This window comes from Chiloscyllium punctatum, chromosome 15 (genome assembly GCF_047496795.1).
Source record: "Chiloscyllium punctatum isolate Juve2018m chromosome 15, sChiPun1.3, whole genome shotgun sequence".
NCBI classification, from domain to species: domain Eukaryota; kingdom Metazoa; phylum Chordata; class Chondrichthyes; order Orectolobiformes; family Hemiscylliidae; genus Chiloscyllium; species Chiloscyllium punctatum.
The window spans coordinates 10,609,339-10,631,181 of record NC_092753.1 but is presented as its reverse complement, the minus strand read 5'-3'; the positions used below and the strand labels follow the sequence as shown (position 1 = coordinate 10,631,181).

Here is a 21,843-nt window from a genome sequence, read left to right as displayed (position 1 = left end):
GACAGACCTGTACCCACCAGTACTGTACCCCAGTGTTATACACTGACAGACCTGTCCCCACCAGTACTGTACCCCAGTGTTATACAGGGACAGACCTGTCCCCACCGGTACTGTACCCCAGTGTTATACAGTAACAGACCTGTCCCGACCAGTACTGTACCCCAGTGTTATACAGTGACAGACCTGTCCCCACCGGTACTGTACCCCAGTGTGAGACAGTGACAGACCTATCCCCACCAGTACTGTACCCAAGTGTAATACATTGACAGACCTGTCCACACCAGTACTGTACCCCAGTGTTACACAAAGACAGACCTGTCCCTAACAGTACTGTAACCCAGTGTTACACAGTGACAGACCTGTCCCCACCAGTACTGCACCCCAGTGTTATACAGTGAGAGACCTGGCCCCACCAGTACTATACCCCAGTGTTATACAGGGACAGACCTGGCCCCACTAGTACTGTACCCCAGTGTTACAAAGTGACAGACCTGTCGAAACCAATAGTGTACACCAATGTTATACAGTGACAGACCTGTCCCCACCAGTACTGTACCCCAGTGTTACACAGTGACAGACCTGTCCCCACCAGTACTGTACCCCAGTGTTATAAAGGGACAGACCTGTCTCGACCAGTACTGTATCCCAGTGTTATACATTGACAGACCTGTCCCCACCAGTACTGTACCCCAGTGTTACACAGTGGCAGACCTGTCCCCACCAGTACTATACCCCAGTGTTATACAGTGACAGACCTGTCCCCACCAGTACTGTACCCCAGTGTTACAGAGTGACAGACCTGTCCCCACCAGTACTGTATCCCAGTGTTACACAGCGACAGACCTGTATCCACCAGTACTGTACCCCAGTGTTATACAGTGACAGACCTGTCCCCACCTGTACTGTACCCCAGTGTTACACAGCGACAGACCTGTATCCACCAGTACTGTACCCCAGTGTTATACACTGACAGACCTGTCCCCACCAGTACTGTACCCCAGTGTTACACAGTGACAGTCCTGTACCCCAGCGTTACACAGTGACAGACCTGTACCCCAGCATTACACACTGACAGTACTGTACCCAGCGTTACACAGTGACAGACCTGTACCCCAGCGTTACACAGTGACAGACCTGTACCCCAGCATTACACAGTGACAGTCCTGTACCCCAGTGTTACACAGTGACAGTCCTGTACCCCAGCGTTACACAGTGACAGTCCTGTACCCCAGCGGTACACAGTGACAGTTCTGTACCCTAGCGTTACACAGTGACAGTACTGTATCCCAGTGTTACACAGTGACGGTACTGTACCCCAGCGTTACACAGTGACAGACCTGTACCCCAGAGTTACACATTGACAGTACTGTACCCCAGCATTACACAGTGACAGACCTGTACCCCAGCGTTACTCAGTGACAGTACTGTACCCCAGCGTTACACAGTGACAGACCTGTAGCCCAGCGTTACACAGTGACAGACCTGTACCCCAGCGTTACACAGTGACAGTCCTGTAACCCAGTGTTACACAGTGACAGTCCTGTACCCCAGCGTTACACAGTGACAGACCTGTCCCCAGTGTTACACAGTGACAGTACTGTATCCCAGCGTTACACAGTGACAGTACTGTACCCCAGCGTTACACAGTGACAGACCTGTAACCCAGCGTTACACAGTGACAGTACTGTACCCCAGCGTTACACAGTGACAGTCCTGGCCCCAGTGTTACACAGTGACAGTACTGTATCCCAGCGTTACACAGTGACAGTAGCGTACCCCAGCGTTACACAGTGACAGACCTGTACCCCAGCGTTACTCAGTGACAGTACTGTACCCCAGCGTTACACAGTGACAGACCTGTAGCCCAGCATTACACAGTGACAGACCTGTACCCCAGCATTACACAGTGACAGTTCTGTACCCCAGTGTTACACAGTGACAGTCCTGCACCCCAGTGTAACACAGTGACAGTCCTGTCCCCAGCGTTACACAGTGACAGACCTGTAGCCCAGCGTTACACAGTGACAAACCTGTACCCCAGCATTACACAGTGACAGTCCTGTACCCCAGTGTTACACAGTGACAGACCTGTACCCCAGCGTTACACAGTGACAGTCCTGTACCCCAGCGTTACACAGTGACAGTCCTGTCCCCAGTGTTACACAGTGACAGTCCTGTACCCCAGCGTTACACAGTGAAAGTCCTGTACCCCAACGTTACACACTGACAGACCTGTACACCAGTGTTACACAGTGACAGTCCTGTATCCCAGCGTTACACAGTGACAGTCCTGTGCCCTAGCGTTAAACAGTGTCATTCCTGTACCCCAGCGTTACACACGGACAGACCTGTACCCCAGCGTTACACAGTGACGGTACTGTACCCCAGCATTACACAGTGACAGTCCTGTACCCCAGCGTTACACAGTGACAGTCCTGTACCCCAGCATTACACAGTGACAGACCTGTCCCCACCAGTACTGTACCCCAGTGTTACACAGTGACAGACCTGAACCCCAGTGTTACACAGTGACAGACCTGTACCCCAGTGTTACACAGTGACAGTCCTGTGCCCTAGCGTTAAACAGTGTCATTCCTGTACCGCAGCGTTACACACGGACAGACCTGTACCCCAGCGTTACACAGTGACGGTACTGTACCCCAGCATTACACAGTGACAGTCCTGTACCCCAGCGTTACACAGTGACAGTCCTGTACCCCAGCGTTACACAGTGACAGACCTGTCCCCACCAGTACTGTACCCCAGTGTTACACAGTGACAGACCTGTACCCCAGTGTTACACAGTGACAGTCCTGTACCCCAGCGTTACACAGTGACAGTCCTGTACCCCAGCGTTACACAGTGACATACCTGTCCCCACCAGTACTGTATCCCAGTGTTATACAGTGACAGACCTGTCCCCACCAGTCCTGTACCCCAGAGTTACACAGTGACAGACCTGTACCCCAGTGTTACACAGTGACAGTCCTGTACCCCAGCGTTACACAGTGACAGTCCTGTACCCCAGCGTTACACAGTGACATACCTGTCCCCACCAGTACTGTACCCCAGTGTTATACAGTGATAGGCCTGTCCCCACCAGTCCTGTACCCCAGCGTTACACAGTGACAGACCTGTCCCCACCAGTACTGTACCCCAGTGTTACACAGTGACAGACCTGTACCCCAGAGTTACACAGTGACAGTCCTGTACCCCAGCATTACACAGTGACAGTCCTGTACCCCAGCGTTACACAGTGACATACCTGTCCCCACCAGTACTGTATCCCAGTGTTATACAGTGACAGACCTGTCCCCACCAGTCCTGTACCCCAGCGTTACACAGTGACAGACCTGTACCCCAGTGTTACACAGTGACAGTCCTGTACCCCAGCGTTACACAGTGACAGTCCTGTACCCACCAGTACTGTACCCCAGTGTTATGGAGTGACAGACCTGTCCCCACCAGTACTGTACCCCAGTATTACACAGTGACAGACCTGTCCCCACCAGTACTGTACCCCAGTGTTACACAGTGACAGACCTGTCCCCACCAGTACTGTACCCCAGTGTTATACAGTGATAGGCCTGTCCCCACCAGTACTGTACCCCAGTGTTACACAGTGACAGACCTGTCCCCACCAGTACTGTACCCCAGTGTTATACAGTGACAGACCTGTCCCCACCGGTACTGTACCCCAGTGTAATACAGTAACAGACCTGTCCCCACCAGTACTGTACCCCAGTGTTATACAGTGACAGACCTGTCCCCACCGGTACTGTACCCCAGTGTGAGACAGTGACAGACCTATCCCCACCAGTACTGTACCCAAGTGTAATACATTGACAAACCTGTCCCCACCAGTACTGTACCCCAGTGTTACACAAAGACAGACCTGTCCCTAACAGTACTGTAACCCAGTGTTACACAGTGACAGACCTGTCCCCACCAGTACTGCACCCCAGTGTTATACAGTGACAGACCTGGCCCCACTAGTACTGTACCCCAGTGTTACAAAGTGACAGACCTGTCCCAACCAGTACTGTATACCAGTGTTATACAGTGACCGACCTATCCCCACCAGTACTGTATACCAGTGTTATACAGTGACAGACCTGTCCCCACCAGTACTGTACCCCAGTGTTATAAAGGGACAGACCTGTCTCGACCAGTACTGTATCCCAGTGTTATACATTGACAGACCTGTCCCCACCAGTACTGTACCCCAGTGTTACACAGTGACAGACCTGTCCCCACCAGTACTGTACCCCAGTGTTATAAAGGGACAGACCTGTCTCGACCAGTACTGTATCCCAGTGTTATACATTGACAGACCTGTCCCCACCAGTACTGTACCCCAGTGTTACACAGTGACAGACCTGTTCCCACCAGTACAATACCCCAGTGTTATACAGTGACAGACCTGTCCCCACCAGTACTGTACCCCAGCGTTACACAGTGACATACCTGTCCCCACCAGTACTGTACCCCAGTGTTATACAGTGATAGGTCTGTCCCCACCAGTACTGTACCCCAGTGTTATACAGTGACAGACCTGTCCCCACCAACTGTACCTCAGTGTTACACAGTGACAGACCTGTCCCCACCAGTACTGTACCCCAGTGTTACACAGCGACAGACCTGTCCACACCAATACTGTACCCCAGTGTTACACAGTGAAAGTCCTGTACCCCAGCGTTACACAGTGACGGTACTGTACCCCAGTGTTACACAGTGACAGTCCTGTACCCCAGTGTTACACAGTGACTGACCTGTATCCCAGTGTTACACAGTGACAGACCTGTCCCCACCAGTAGTGTACCCCAGTTTTACACAGTGACAGACCTGGCCCCACCAGTACTGTACACCAGTGTTACACAGGGATAGACCTGTCCCCACCAATACTGTACCCCAGTGTTAAAGAGTGACAGACCGGGCCCCACCAGTACTGTACCCCAGTGTTACACAGTGATAGACCTGTCCCCACCAGTACTGTTCCCCAGTGTTACACAATGACAGACCTGTCCCCACCAGTACTGTACCCCAGTGTTATACAGTGACAGACCTGTCCCCACCAGTACTGTACCCCAGTGTTACACAGTGACAGACCTGTCCCCACCAGTACTGTACCCCAGTGTTACACAATGACAGACCTGTACACCAGTGTTACACAGTGACAGTCCTGTACCCCCAGCTTTACACAGCGACAGTCCTGAACCGATTGTTACACAGTGACATTCCTGTACCCCAGTGTTGCACAGTGACAGACCTGTACCCCAGTGTTAGACAATGACCGACCTGTAGCCCAGTGTTACACAGTGACAGACCTGTCCCCACCAGTACTATACCCCAGTGTTATACAGGGACAGACCTGGCCCCACCAGTACTGTACCCCAGTGTTACAAAGTGACAGACCTGTCCCAACCAATAGTGTACACCAATGTTATACAGTGACAGACCTGTCCCCACCAGTACTGTACCCCAGTGTTACACAGTGACAGACCTGTCCCCACCAGTACTGTATACTAGTGTTATACAGTGACAGACCTGTCCCCACCAGTACTGTACCCCAGTGTTATACAGGGACAGACCTGGCCCCACCAGTACTGTACCCCAGTGTTACAAAGTGACAGACCTGTCTCGACCAGTACTATACCCCAATGTTATACAGTGACAGACCTGTCCCCACCAGTACTGTACCCCAGTGTTACACAGTGACAGACCTGTCCCCACCAGTACTGTATACTAGTGTTATACAGTGACAGACCTGTCCCCACCAGTACTGTATCCCAGTGTTATACATTGACAGACCTGTCCCCACCAGTACTGTACCCCAGTGTTACAAAGTGACAGACCGGTCCCAACCAATAGTGTACCCCAGTGTTACACAGTGACAGACCTGTCCCCACCAGTACTGTACCCCAGAGTTATACACTGACAGACCTGTCCCCACCAGTACTGTACCCCAGTGTTACACAGTGACAGTCCTGTACCCCAGCGTTACACAGTGACAGTCCTGTACCCCAGCGTTACACAGTGACAGTCCTGTACCCCAGTGTAATACACTGACAGACCTATCCCCACCAGTACTGTACCCCAGTTTTATACAGTGACAGACCTGTCCCCACCAGTACTCTACCCCAGTGTTATACAAAGACAGACCTGTCCCAAACAGTACTGTAACCCAGTGTTACACAGTGACAGACCTGTCCCCACCAGTACTGCACCCCAGTGTTATCCAGTGACAGACCTGGCCCCACCAGTACTATACCCCAGTGTTACACAGTGACAGACCTGGCCCCACCAGTACTGCACCCCAGTGTTACACAGTGACAGACCTGTCCCCACCAGTACTGTACCCCAGTGTTATACAGTGACAGACCTGTCCCCACCGGTACTGTACCCCAGTGTTATACAGTGACAGACCTGTCCCCACCAGTACTGTACCCCAGTGTTATACAGTGACAGACCTGGCCCCGCCAGTACTATACCCCAGTGTTACACAGTGACAGACCTGTCCCCACCAGTACTGTACCCCAGTGTTATACAGTGACAGACCTGTCCCCACCGGTACTGTACCCCAGTGTTATACAGTAACAGACCTGTCCCCACCAGTACTGTACCCCAGTGTTATACAGTGACAGACCTGTCCCCACCGGTACTGTACCCCAGTGTGAGACAGTGACAGACCTATCCCCACCAGTACTGTACCCAAGTGTAATACATTGACAGACCTGTCCCCACCAGTACTGTACCCCAGTGTTACACAAAGACAGACCTGTCCCTAACAGTACTGTAACCCAGTGTTACACAGTGACAGACCTGTCCCCACCAGTACTGCACCCCAGTGTTATACAGTGACAGACCTGGCCCCACCAGTACTATACCCCAGTGTTATACAGGGACAGACCTGGCCCCACTAGTACTGTACCCCAGTGTTACAAAGTGACAGACCTGTCCCAACCAATAGTGTACACCAATGTTATACAGTGACAGACCTGTCCCCACCAGTACTGTACCCCAGTGTTACACAGTGACAGACCTGTCCCCACCAGTACTGTACCCCAGTGTTATAAAGGGACAGACCTGTCTCGACCAGTACTGTATCCCAGTGTTATACATTGACAGACCTGTCCCCACCAGTACTGTATACCAGTGTTATACAGTGACCGACCTATCCCCACCAGTACTGTATACCAGTGTTATACAGTGACAGACCTGTCCCCACCAGTACTGTACCCCAGTGTTATAAAGGGACAGACCTGTCTCGACCAGTACTGTATCCCAGTGTTATACATTGACAGACCTGTCCCCACCAGTACTGTACCCCAGTGTTACACAGTGACAGACCTGTCCCCACCAGTACTGTACCCCAGTGTTATAAATGGACAGACCTGTCTCGACCAGTACTGTATCCCAGTGTTATACATTGACAGACCTGTCCCCACCAGTACTGTACCCCAGTGTTACACAGTGACAGACCTGTTCCCACCAGTACAATACCCCAGTGTTATACAGTGACAGACCTGTCCCCACCAGTACTGTACCCCAGCGTTACACAGTGACATACCTGTCCCCACCAGTACTGTACCCCAGTGTTATACAGTGATAGGCCTGTCCCCACCAGTACTGTACCCCAGTGTTATACAGTGACAGACCTGTCCCCACCAACTGTACCTCAGTGTTACACAGTGACAGACCTGTCCCCACCAGTACTGTACCCCAGTGTTACACAGCGACAGACCTGTCCACACCAATACTGTACCCCAGTGTTACACAGTGAAAGTCCTGTACCCCAGCGTTACACAGTGACGGTACTGTACCCCAGTGTTACACAGTGACAGTCCTGTACCCCAGTGTTACACAGTGACTGACCTGTATCCCAGTGTTACACAGTGACAGACCTGTCCCCACCAGTAGTGTACCCCAGTTTTACACAGTGACAGACCTGGCCCCACCAGTACTGTACACCAGTGTTACACAGGGATAGACCTGTCCCCACCAATACTGTACCCCAGTGTTAAAGAGTGACAGACCGGGCCCCACCAGTACTGTACCCCAGTGTTACACAGTGATAGACCTGTCCCCACCAGTACTGTTCCCCAGTGTTACACAATGACAGACCTGTCCCCACCAGTACTGTACCCCAGTGTTATACAGTGACAGACCTGTCCCCACCAGTACTGTACCCCAGTGTTACACAGTGACAGACCTGTCCCCACCAGTACTGTACCCCAGTGTTACACAATGACAGACCTGTACACCAGTGTTACACAGTGACAGTCCTGTACCCCCAGCTTTACACAGCGACAGTCCTGAACCGATTGTTACACAGTGACATTCCTGTACCCCAGTGTTGCACAGTGACAGACCTGTACCCCTGTGTTAGACAATGACCGACCTGTAGCCCAGTGTTACACAGTGACAGAACTGTCCCCACCAGTACTATACCCCAGTGTTATACAGGGACAGACCTGGCCCCACCAGTACTGTACCCCAGTGTTACAAAGTGACAGACCTGTCCCAACCAATAGTGTACACCAATGTTATACAGTGACAGACCTGTCCCCACCAGTACTGTACCCCAGTGTTACACAGTGACAGACCTGTCCCCACCAGTACTGTATACTAGTGTTATACAGTGACAGACCTGTCCCCACCAGTACTGTATACCAGTGTTATACAGTGACAGACCTGTCCCCACCAGTACTGTACCCCAGTGTTATAAAGGGACAGACCTGTCTCGACCAGTACTGTATCCCAGTGTTATACATTGACAGACCTGTCCCCACCAGTACTGTACACCAGTGTTACACAGTGACAGACCTGTCCCCACCAGTACTATACCCCAGTGTTATACAGTGACAGACCTGTCCCCACCAGTACTGTACCCCAGTGTTACACAGTGACAGACCTGTCCCCACCAGTACTGTATCCCAGTGTTACACAGCGACAGACCTGTATCCACCAGTACTGTACCCCAGTGTTATACAGTGACAGACCTGTCCCCACCTGTACTGTACCCCAGTGTTACAAAGTGACAGACCGGTCCCAACCAATAGTGTACCCCAGTGTTACACAGTGACAGACCTGTCCCCACCAGTACTGTACCCCAGAGTTATACACTGACAGACCTGTCCCCACCAGTACTGTACCCCAGTGTTACACAGTGACAGTCCTGTACCCCAGCGTTACACAGTGACAGACCTATACCCCAGCGTTACACACTGACAGTACTGTACCCAGCGTTACACAGTGACAGTCCTGTACCCCAGCGTTACACAGTGACAGTCCTGTACCCCAGCGTTACACAGTGACAGTACTGTACCCCAGTGTTACACAGTGACAGTACTGTACCCCCGGCGTTACACAGTGACAGTCCCGTACCCCAGTGTTACACAGTGACAGTACTGTACCCCAGTGTTACACAGTGACAGTCCTGTACCCCAGCATTACACAGTGACAGTCCTGTCCCCACCAGAACTGTACCCTAGCATTACACAGTGACAGTCCTGTACCCCAGCGTTACACAGTGACAGACCTGTACCCCAGCGTTACACAGTGACAGTCCTGTACCCCAGTGTTACACAGTGACAGTCCTGTACCCCAGCGTTACACAGTGACAGTCCTGTACCCCAGTGTAATACACTGACAGACCTATCCCCACCAGTACTGTACCCCAGTTTTATACAGTGACAGACCTGTCCCCACCAGTACTCTACCCCAGTGTTATACAAAGACAGACCTGTCCCAAACAGTACTGTAACCCAGTGTTACACAGTGACAGACCTGTCCCCACCAGTACTGCACCCCAGTGTTATCCAGTGACAGACCTGGCCCCACCAGTACTATACCCCAGTGTTACACAGTGACAGACCTGGCCCCACCAGTACTGCACCCCAGTGTTACACAGTGACAGACCTGTCCCCACCAGTACTGTACCCCAGTGTTATACAGTGACAGACCTGTCCCCACCAGTACTATACCCCAGTGTTACACATTGACAGACCTGTCCCCACCAGTACTGTACCCCAGTGTTATACAGTGACAGACCTGTCCCCACCGGTACTGTACCCCAGTGTTATACAGTAACAGACCTGTCCCCACCAGTACTGTACCCCAGTGTTATACAGTGACAGACCTGTCCCCACCGGTACTGTACCCCAGTGTTATACAGTGACAGACCTGTCCCCACCGGTACTGTACCCCAGTGTTATACAGTAACAGACCTGTCCCCACCAGTACTGTACCTCAGTGTTATACAGTGACAGACCTGTCCCCACCAGTACTGTACCCCAGTGTGAGACAGTGACAGACCTATCCCCACCAGTACTGTAACCAAGTGTAATACATTGACAGACCTGTCCCCACCAGTACTGTACCCCAGTGTTACACAAAGACAGACCTGTCCCTAACAGTACTGTAACCCAGTGTTACACAGTGACAGACCTGTCCCCACCAGTACTGCACCCCAGTGTTATACAGTGACAGACCTGGCCCCACCAGTACTATACCCCAGTGTTATACAGGGACAGACCTGGCCCCACTAGTACTGTACCCCAGTGTTACAAAGTGACAGACCTGTCCCAACCAATAGTGTACACCAATGTTATACAGTGACAGACCTGTCCCCACCAGTACTGTACCCCAGTGTTACACAGTGACAGACCTGTCCCCACCAGTACTGTACCCCAGTGTTATAAAGGGACAGACCTGTCTCGACCAGTACTGTATCCCAGTGTTATACATTGACAGACCTGTCCCCACCAGTACAGTACCCCAGTGTTACACAGTGACAGACCTGTCCCCACCAGTACTATACCCCAGTGTTATACAGTGACAAACCTGTACCCACCAGTACTGTACCCCAGTGTTACAGAGTGACAGACCTGTCCCCACCAGTACTGTATCCCAGTGTTACACAGCGACAGACCTGTATCCACCAGTACTGTACCCCAGTGTTATACACTGACAGACCTGTCCCCACCTGTACTGTACCCCAGTGTTACACAGTGACAGACCTGTATCCACCAGTACTGTACCCCAGTGTTATACACTGACAGACCTGTCCCCACCAGTACTGTACCCCAGTGTTACACAGTGACAGTCCGGCACCCCAGCGTTACACAGTGACAGACCTGTACCCCAGCATTACACACTGACAGTACTGTACCCAGCGTTACACAGTGACAGACCTGTACCCCAGCGTTACACAGTGACAGACCTGAACCCCAGCATTACACAGTGACAGTCCTGTATCCCAGTGTTACACAGTGACAGTCCTGTACCCCAGCGTTACACAGTGACAGTCCTGTACCCCAGCGTTACACCGTGACAGTTCTGTACCCTAGCGTTACACAGTGACAGTACTGTATCCCAGTGTTACACAGTGACGGTACTGTACCCCAGCGTTACACAGTGACAGACCTGTACCCCAGAGTTACACATTGACAGTACTGTACCCCAGCGTTACACAGTGACAGACCTGTACCCCAGCGTTACTCAGTGACAATACTGTACCCCAGCATTACACAGTGACAGACCTGTCGCCCAGCGTTACACAGTGACAGACCTGTACCCCAGCGTTACACAGTGACAGTCCTGTACCCCAGTGTTACACAGTGACAGTCCTGTACCCCAGCGTTACACAGTGACAGACCTGTCCCCAGTGTTACACAGTGACAGTACTGTATCCCAGCGTTACACAGTGACAGTACTGTACCCCAGCGTTACACAGTGACAGACCTGTAACCCAGCGTTACACAGTGACAGTACTGTACCCCAGCGTTACACAGTGACAGTCCTGGCCCCAGTGTTACACAGTGACAGTACTGTATCCCAGCGTTACACAGTGACAGTAGCGTACCCCAGCGTTACACAGTGACAGACCTGTACCCCAGCGTTACTCAGTGACAGTACTGTACCCCAGCGTTACACAGTGACAGACCTGTACCCCAGCATTACACACTGACAGACCTGTACCCCAGTGTTACACAGTGACAGTCCTGTATCCCAGCGTTACACAGTGACAGTCCTGTGCCCTAGCGTTAAACAGTGTCATTCCTGTACCCCAGCGTTACACACGGACAGACCTGTACCCCAGCGTTACACAGTGACGGTACTGTACCCCAGCATTACACAGTGACAGTCCTGTACCCCAGCGTTACACAGTGACAGTCCTGTACCCCAGCGTTACACAGTGACAGACCTGTCCCCACCAGTACTGTACCCCAGTGTTACACAGTGACAGACCTGAACCCCAGTGTTACACAGTGACAGACCTGTACCCCAGTGTTACACAGTGACAGTCCTGTGCCCTAGCGTTAAACAGTGTCATTCCTGTACCCCAGCGTTACACACGGACAGACCTGTACCCCAGCGTTACACAGTGACGGTACTGTACCCCAGCATTACACAGTGACAGTCCTGTACCCCAGCGTTACACAGTGACAGTCCTGTACCCCAGCGTTACACAGTGACAGACCTGTCCCCACCAGTACTGTACCCCAGTGTTACACAGTGACAGACCTGTACCCCAGCGTTACACAGTGACAGTCCTGTACCCCAGCGTTACACAGTGACAGACCTGTCCCCACCAGTACTGGACCCCAGTGTTACACAGGGACAGACCTGTACCCCAGTGTTACACAGTGACAGTCCTGTACCCCAGCGTTACACAGTGACAGTCCTGTACCCCAGCGTTACACAGTGACATACCTGTCCCCACCAGTACTGTACCCCAGTGTTATACAGTGATAGGCCTGTCCCCACCAGTCCTGTACCCCAGCGTTACACAGTGACAGACCTGTCCCCACCAGTACTGTACCCCAGTGTTACACAGTGACAGACCTGTACCCCAGTGTTACACAGTGACAGTCCTGTACCCCAGCGTTACACAGTGACAGTCCTGTACCCCAGCGTTACACAGTGACAGTTCTGTACCCTAGCGTTACACAGTGACAGTACTGTATCCCAGTGTTACACAGTGACAGTCCCGTACCCCAGCGTTACACAGTGACAGTCCTGTACCCCAGCGTTACACAGTGACAGTTCTGTACCGTAGCGTTACACAGTGACAGTACTGTATCCCAGTGTTACACAGTGACGGTACTGTACCCCAGCGTTACACAGTGACAGACCTGTACCCCAGAGTTACACATTGACAGTACTGTACCCCAGCGTTACACAGTGACAGACCTGTACCCCAGCGTTACTCAGTGACAGTACTGTACCCCAGCATTACACAGTGACAGACCTGTCGCCCAGCGTTACACAGTGACAGACCTGTACCCCAGCGTTACACAGTGACAGTCCTGTACCCCAGTGTTACACAGTGACAGTCCTGTACCCCAGCGTTTCACAGTGACAGACCTGTCCCCAGTGTTACACAGTGACAGACCTGTAACCCAGCGTTACACAGTGACAGTACTGTACCCCAGCGTTACACAGTGACAGTCCTGGCCCCAGCATTACACACTGACAGTACTGTACCCAGCGTTACACAGTGACAGACCTGTACCCCAGCGTTACACAGTGACAGACCTGTACCCCAGCATTACACAGTGACAGTCCTGTATCCCAGTGTTACACAGTGACAGTCCTGTACCCCAGCGTTACACAGTGAGAGTTCTGTACCCTAGCGTTACACAGTGACAGTACTGTATCCCAGTGTTATACAGTGACGGTACTGTACCCCAGCGTTACACAGTGACAGACCTGTACCCCAGAGTTACACATTGACAGACCTGTACCCCAGCGTTACACAGTGACAGACCTGTACCCCAGCGTTACTCAGTGACAGGACTGTACCCCAGCGTTACACAGTGACAGACCTGTCCCCAGTGTTACACAGTGACAGTACTGTATCCCAGCGTTACACAGTGACAGTACTGTACCCCAGCGTTACACAGTGACAGACCTGTAACCCAGCGTTACACAGTGACAGTACTGTACCCCAGCGTTACACAGTGACAGTGCTGGCCCCAGTGTTACACAGTGACAGCCCTGTCCCCAGTGTTACACAGTGACAGTAGCGTACCCCAGCGTTACACATTGACAGACCTGTAGCCCAGCGTTACACAGTGACAGACCTGTACCCCAGCATTACACAGTGACAGTTCTGTACCCCAGTGTTACACAGTGACAGTCCTGTACCCCAGTGTTACACAGTGACAGTCCTGTCCCCAGCGTTACACAGTGACAGACCTGTAGCCCAGCGTAACACAGTGACAAACCTGTACCCCAGCATTACACAGTGACAGTTCTGTACCCCAGCGTTACACAGTGACAGTCCTGTACCCCAGCGTTACACAGTGACAGTCCTGTCCCCAGTGTTACACAGTGACAGTCCTGTCCCCAGTGTTACACAGTGACAGTTCTGTACCCCAGCGTTACACAGTGACAGTCCTGTACCCCAGCGTTACACAGTGACAGTCCTGTCCCCAGTGTTACACAGTGACAGTCCTGTACCCCAGTGTTACACAGTGACAGTCCTGTATCCCAGCGTTACACAGTGACAGTCCTGTGTCCTAGCGTTAAACAGTGTCATTCCTGTACCCCAGCGTTACACACGGACAGACCTGTGCCCCAGCGTTACACAGTGACGGTACTGTACCCCAGCATTACACAGTGACAGTCCTGTACCCCAGCGTTACACAGTGACAGTCCTGTACCCCAGCGTTACACAGTGACAGACCTGTCCCCACCAGTACTGTACTCCAGTGTTACACAGTGACAGACCTGAACCCCAGTGTTACACAGTGACAGACCTGTACCCCAGTGTTACACAGTGACAGTCCTGTGCCCTAGCGTTAAACAGTGTCATTCCTGTACCCCAGCGTTACACACGGACAGACCTGTACCCCAGCGTTACACAGTGACGGTACTGTACCCCAGCATTACACAGTGACAGTCCTGTACACCAGCGTTACACAGTGACAGTCCTGTACCCCAGCGTTACACAGTGACAGACCTGTCCCCACCAGTACTGTACCCCAGTGTTACACAGTGACAGACCTGTACCCCAGTGTTACACAGTGACAGTCCTGTACCCCAGCGTTACACAGTGACAGTCCTGTACCCCAGCGTTACACAGTGACATACCTGTCCCCACCAGTACTGTATCCCAGTGTTATACAGTGACAGACCTGTCCCCACCAGTACTGGACCCCAGTGTTACACAGGGACAGACCTGTACCCCAGTGTTACACAGTGACAGTCCTGTACCCCAGCGTTACACAGTGACAGTCCTGTACCCCAGCGTTACACAGTGACATACCTGTCCCCACCAGTACTGTACCCCAGTGTTATACAGTGACAGACCTGTCCCCACCAGTACTGTACCCCAGTGTTACACAGTGACAGACCTGTACCCCAGTGTTACACAGTGACAGTCCTGTACCCCAGTGTTACACAGTGACAGTCCTGTACCCCAGCGTTACACAGTGACAGTACTGTACCCCAGTGTTACACAGTGACAGACCTGTCCCCACCAGTACTGTACCCCAGTGTTATACAGTGATAGGCCTGTCCCCACCAGTACTGTACCCCAGTGTTATACAGTGACAGACCTGTCCCCACCTACTGTACCTCAGTGTTACACAGTGACAGACCTGTCCCCACCAGTACTGTACCCCAGTGTTATGGAGTGACAGACCTGTCCCCACCAGTACTGTACCCCAGTGACACACAGTGACAGACCTGTCCCCACCTGTACTGTACCCCAGTGTTACACAGTGACAGACCTGTCCACACCAATACTGTACCCCAGTGTTACACAGTGAAAGTCCTGTACCCCAGCGTTACACAGTGACGGTACTGTACCCCAGTGTTACACAGTGACAGTCCTGTACCCCAGTGTTACACAGTGACTGACCTGTATCCCAGTGTTACACAGTGACAGACCTGTCCCCACCAGTAGTGTACCCCAGTTTTACACAGTGACAGACCTGGCCCCACCAGTACTGTACACCAGTGTTACACAGGGATAGACCTGTCCCCACCAATACTATACCCCAGTGTTAAAGAGTGACAGACCGGGCCCCACCAGTACTGTACCCCAATGTTACACAGTGATAGACCTGTCCCCACCAGTACTGTACCCCAGTGTTATACAGTGACAGACCTGTCCCCACCAGTACTGTACCCCAGTGGTACACAGTGATAGACCTGTCCCCACCAGTACTGTACCCCAGTGTTACACAATGACAGACCTGTACACCAGTGTTACACAGTGACAGTCCTGTACCCCCAGCTTTACACAGTGACAGTCCTGAACCGATTGTTACACAGTGACAGACCAGTACCCCTGTGTTAGACAATGACCGACCTGTAGCCCAGTGTTACACAGTGACAGACCTGTCCCCACCAGTACTGTACCCCAGTGTTATACAGTGACAGACCTGTCCCCACCAGTACTGTATCCCAGTGTTATACAGTGACAGACCTGTCCCCACCTGTACTGTATCCCAGTGTTATACAGTGACAGACCTGTCCCCACCAGTACTGTACCCCAGTGGTATACACTGACAGACCTATCCCCACCAGTACTGTACTTCAGTGTTATAAAGTGACAGACCTGTCCCCACCAGTACTGTACCCCAGTGGTATTCACTGACAGACCTATCCCCACCAGTACTGTACCCCAGTGTTATACAGTGACAGACCTGTCCCCACCGGTACTGTACCCCAGTGTTATACAGTGACAGACCTGTCCCGACCGGTACTGTACCCCAGTATGAGACAGTGACAGACCTATCCCACCCAGTACTGTACCCAAGTGTAATACAGTCACAGACCTGTCCCCACCAGTACTGTACCCCAGTGTTACACAAAGACAGACCTGTCCCTAACAGTACTGCACCCCAGTGTAACACAAAGACAGACCTGTCCCTAACAGTACTGTAACCCAGTGTTACACAGTGACAGACCTGTCCCCACCAGTACTGTACCCCAGTGTTACACAAAGACAGACCTGTCCCTAACAGTACTGCACCCCAGTGTAACACAAAGACAGACCTGTCCCTAACAGTACTGTACCCCAGTGTTACACAGTGACAGACCTGTACCCCAGCGTTACACAGTGACAGTCCTGTACCCCAGCGTTACACAGTGACATTCCTGTACCCCAGCGTTACACAGTGACAGTACTGTACCCCAGTGTTACACAGTGACAGACCTGTCCCTAACAGTACTGTAACCCAGTGTTACACAGTGACAGACCTATCCCACCCAGCACTGTACCCAAGTGTAATACAGTCACAGACCTGTCCCCACCAGTACTGTACCCCAGTGTTACACAAAGACAGACCTGTCCCTAACAGTACTGTAACCCAGTATTACACAGTGACAGACCTGTCCCCACCAGTACTATACCCCAGTGTTACACAGTGACAGACCTGTCCCCACCAGTACTGCACCCCAGTGTAACACAGTGACAGACCCGTCCCCACCAGTACTGTACCCCAGTGTTACACAGTGACAGACCAGTCCCCACCAGTACTGTACCCCAGTGTTACACAGTGACGGACCTGTCCCCACCAGTACTGTACCCCAGTGTTATACAGTGACAGACCTGTCCCCACCAGTACTGTACCCCAGTGTTACACAAAGACAGACCTGTCCCTAACAGTACTGTAACCCAGTGTTACACAGTGACAGACCTGTCCCCACCAGCACTGCACCCCAGTGTTACACAGTGACAGACCTGTCCCCACCAGTACTGTACCCCAGTGTTACACAGTGACGGACCTGTCCCCACCAGTACTGTACCCCAGTGTTATACAGTGACAGACCTGTCCCCACCAGTACTGTACCCCAGTGTTACACAAAGACAGACCTGTCCCTAACAGTACTGTAACCCAGTGTTACACAGTGACAGACCTGTCCCCACCAGCACTGCACCCCAGTGTTACACAGTGACAGACCTGTCCCCACCAGTACTGTACCCCAGTGTTACACAGTGACGGACCTGTCCCCACCAGTACTGTACCCCAGTGTTATACAGTGACAGACCTGTCCCCACCAGTACTGTACCCCAGTGTTATACAGTGACAGACCCATCCCCACCAGTACTGTACCCCAGTGTTACACAGTGACAGACCTGTCCCCACCAGTACTGTACCCCCGTGTTACACAGTGACAGACCTGTCCCCACCAGTACTGTACCCCCGTGTTATACAGTGACAGACCTGTCCCCACCAGTACTATACCCCCGTGTTATACAGTGACAGACCTGTCCCCACCTGTACTGTACCCCATGTTACACAGTGACAGACCTGTACCCCAGTGTTACACAGTGACAGACCTGTACCCTAGCGTTACACAGTGACAGTACTGTATCCCAGCGTTACACAGTGACAGTAGCGTACCCCAGCGTTACACAGTGACAGACCTGTACCCCAGCGTTACTCAGTGACAGTACTGTACCCCAGCGTTACACAGTGACAGACCTGTAGCCCAGCGTTACACCGTGACAGACCTGTACCCCAGCATTACACAGTGACAGTTCTGTACCCCAGTGTTACACAGTGACAGTCCTGTACCCCAGTGTTACACAGTGACAGTCCTGTCCCCAGCGTTACACAGTGACAGACCTGTAGCCCAGCGTTACACAGTGACAAACCTGTACCCCAGCATTACACAGTGACAGTTCTGTACCCCAGCGTTACACAGTGACAGTCCTGTACCCCAGCGTTACACAGTGACAGTCCTGTCCCCAGTGTTACACAGTGACAGTCCTGTACCCCAGCGTTACACAGTGTAAGGCCTGTATCCCAGCGTTACACAGTGACAGTCCTGTGCCCTAGCGTTAAACAGTGTCATTCCTGTACCCCAGCGTTACACACGGACAGACCTGTACCCCAGCGTTACACAGTGACGGTACTGTACCCCAGCGTTACACAGTGACAGTCCTGTACCCCAGCGTTACACAGTGACAGACCTGTCCCCACCAGTACTGTACTCCAGTGTTACACAGTGACAGACCTGAACCCCAGTGTTACACAGTGACAGACCTGTACCCCAGTGTTACACAGTGACAGTCCTGTGCCCTAGCGTTAAACAGTGTCATTCCTGTACCCCAGCGTTACACAAGGACAGACCTGTACCCCAGCGTTACACAGTGACGGTACTGTACCCCAGCATTACACAGTGACAGTCCTGTACACCAGCGTTACACAGTGACAGTCCTGTACCCCAGCGTTACACAGTGACAGACCTGTCCCCACCAGTACTGTACCCCAGTGTTACACAGTGACAGACCTGTACCCCAGTGTTACACAGTGACAGTCCTGTACCCCAGCGTTACACAGTGACAGTCCTGTACCCCAGCGTTACACAGTGACATACCTGTCCCCACCAGTACTGTATCCCAGTGTTATACAGTGACAGACCTGTCCCCACCAGTACAGGGCCCCAGTGTTACACAGTGACAGACCTGTACCCCAGTGTTACACAGTGACAGTCCTGTACCCCAGCGTTACACAGTGACAGTCCTGTACCCCAGCGTTACACAGTGACATACCTGTCCCCACCAGTACTGTACCCCAGTGTTATACAGTGATAGGCCTGTCCCCACCAGTCCTGTACCCCAGCGTTACACAGTGACAGACCTGTCCCCACCAGTACTGTACCCCAGTGTTACACAGTGACAGACCTGTACCCCAGTGTTACACAGTGACAGTCCTGTACCCCAGCGTTACACAGTGACAGTCCTGTACCCCAGCGTTACACAGTGACATACCTGTCCCCACCAGTACTGTACCCCAGTGTTATACAGTGATAGGCCTGTCCCCACCAGTACTGTACCCCAGTGTTATACAGTGACAGACCTGTCCCCACCTACTGTACCTCAGTGTTACACAGTGACAGACCTGTCCCCACCAGTACTGTACCCCAGTGTTATGGAGTGACAGTCCTGTCCCCACCAGTACTGTACCCCAATGTTACACAGTGATAGACCTGTCCCCACCAGTACTGTACCCCAGTGTTATACAGTGACAGACCTGTCCCCACCAGTACTGTACCCCAGTGGTACACAGTGATAGACCTGTCCCCACCAGTACTGTACCCCAGTGTTACACAATGACAGACCTGTACACCAGTGTTACACAGTGACAGTCCTGTACCCCCAGCTTTACACAGTGACAGTCCTGAACCGATTGTTACACAGTGACAGACCTGTACCCCTGTGTTAGACAATGACCGACCTGTAGCCCAGTGTTACACAGTGACAGACCTGTCCCCACCAGTACTGTACCCCAGTGTTATACAGTGACAGACCTGTCCCCACCAGTACTGTATCCCAGTGTTATACAGTGACAGACCTGTCCCCACCTGTACTGTATCCCAGTGTTATACCAGTGTTATACAGTGACAGACCTGTCCCCACCAGTACTGTACCCAGTGGTACACAGTGATAGACCTGTCCCCACCAGTCCTGTACCCCAGTGCTACACAGTGACAGACCTGTCCCCACCAGTACTGTACCCCAGTGTTATACAGTAACAGACCTGTCCCCACCAGTACTGTATCCCAGTGTTATACAGTGACAGACCTGTCCCCACCTGTACTGTATCCCAGTGTTATACAGTGACAGACCTGTCCCCACCAGTACTGTACCCCAGTGGTATACACTGACAGACCTATCCCCACCAGTACTGTACCCCAGTGTTATAAAGTGACAGACCTGTCCCCACCAGTACTGTACCCCAGTGGTATACACTGACAGACCTATCCCCACCAGTACTGTACCCCAGTGTTATACAGTCACAGACCTGTCCCCACCGGTACTGTACCCCAGTGTTATACAGTGACAGACCTGTCCCGACCGGTATTGTACCCCAGTGTGAGACAGTGACAGACCCGTCCCCACCAGTACTGTACCCCAGTGTTACACAGTGACAGACCTGTACCCCAGCGTTACACAGTGACAGTCCTGTACCCCAGCGTTACACAGTGACATTCCTGTACCCCAGCGTTACACAGTGACAGTACTGTACCCCAGTGTTACACAGTGACAGACCTGTCCCTAACAGTACTGTAACCCAGTGTTACACAGTGACAGACCTGTCCCCACCAGTACTGCACCCCAGTGTAATACAGTCACAGACCCGTCCCCACCAGTACTGTACCCCAGTGTTACACAGTGACAGACCTGTCCCCACCAGTACTGTACCCCAGTGTTACACAGTGACGGACCTGTCCCCACCAGTACTGTACCCCAGTGTTATACAGTGACAGACCTGTCCCCACCAGTACTGTACCCCAGTGTTATACAGTGACAGACCCATCCCCACCAGTACTGTACCCCAGTGTTACACAGTGACAGACCTGTACCCCAGTGTTACACAGTGACAGACCTGTCCCCACCAGTACTGTACCCCAGTGTTATACAGTGACAGACCTGTCCCCACCAGTACTATACCCCCGTGTTATACAGTGACAGACCTGTCCCCACCTGTACTGTACCCCAGTGTTACACAGTGACAGACCTGTACCCCAGTGTTACACAGTGACAGACCTGTACCCCAGCTTTACACAGTGACAGTCCTATACCCCAGCGTTACACAGTGACAGTCCTGTCCCCCAGCGTTACACAGTGACAGTCCTGTCCCCAGTGTTACACACTGACAGTCCTGTACACCAGTGTTACACAGTGACGGTACTGTACCCCAGCATTACACAGTGACAGTCCTGTACCCCAGCGTTACACAGTGACAGTCCTGTACACCAGTGTTACACAGTGACAGACCTGTACCCCAGCGTTACACAGTGACGGTACTGTACCCCAGCATTACACAGTGACAGTCCTGTACCCCAGCGTTACACAGTGACATTCCTGTA

General features: G+C 52.3%; 1 protein-coding gene across 1 annotated transcript in view; it reads left to right on the top strand.

The window, feature by feature from the left end:
• cog3 (component of oligomeric golgi complex 3) overlaps positions 1–21,843 on the top strand; it is a 522,289-nt gene that overhangs the window by 97,613 nt on the left and 402,833 nt on the right. The gene's annotated exons all lie outside the window — the stretch shown is intronic.